Source organism: Arachis ipaensis, chromosome B05 (genome assembly GCF_000816755.2).
Source record: "Arachis ipaensis cultivar K30076 chromosome B05, Araip1.1, whole genome shotgun sequence".
Lineage (NCBI taxonomy): Eukaryota > Viridiplantae > Streptophyta > Magnoliopsida > Fabales > Fabaceae > Arachis > Arachis ipaensis.
The window spans coordinates 5,247,901-5,248,722 of NC_029789.2; the positions used below are offsets into that span (position 1 = coordinate 5,247,901).

The 822-nt window shown below is 33.6% G+C and overlaps 1 protein-coding gene across 1 annotated transcript in view; it reads right to left on the reverse strand.

The window, feature by feature from the left end:
• Positions 1–804, reverse strand: part of LOC107642619 — a gene marked incomplete in the record, with an annotated part of 16,117 nt that extends 15,313 nt beyond the window's left edge. The window contains 1 exon segment of the mRNA XM_016346028.2: positions 148–804.

An 822-nucleotide genomic window follows, 5' to 3' on the forward strand; every position in this document is an offset into this window, starting at 1 on the left:
TAAGCATCAAATTTCAATTTGATTATTTCCCTAAACAGCATAAAATGAAAAGAGACAACATAACTTCAAACAAATATAAGACTGACTCAAATACAAATTAACCTCTGTAATGCCCCCAGGTCAAAGTCACTCTAAATTCTACAACACCTTATCTCAAGTGGGCACCATATTGAAGGTTGAGTCCCGTTGTTCTTCTCTGCTAAAAACTGTAATATAGGAGACATATACCTCAAACAAATCATCGTTCTAATCACTCTTGTTTCCGAGTACTTTTAACTCTATCATGATTCATTACCATTATCTAACTTATGAAAGCCAACATAACATCATCATCATCCTTCGTTACAACATGGATCTGTTAAACTAATTACCTCAAGTTGGCCTATCTTTGTAAGAAGAATCCATCTCCAATTACAACCAGAACCATCACTAGTAAGAATTATATCAAACATGGGACTATAAATTTATATATTAGGCTCTACACGTTGCATTAGTATTTCACATTAAAAATACATAAAAAAATTTTACAACACCAGCAACATGCTACTATTGCTAAGCCTTTGGTCATAAAAATGTATGCATGTTGTGACTATGCCTCCATTTTCAACCGCATCACTTATTCACAATTTAGAGTATCCTACACCGCTCACATTGAAATTCAAGTCCATTAACTACACACACCACCGAAACTCAATCGATGATGAATCCATTGACTGTTAATCAGAATTAAAAAAATAAAAAATAAAAAAACACAACCTCTAAAGCAAGAACGCATGCAATGCAATGCGATCCGAATACCGAACGCAAAATAAATGTAGAATC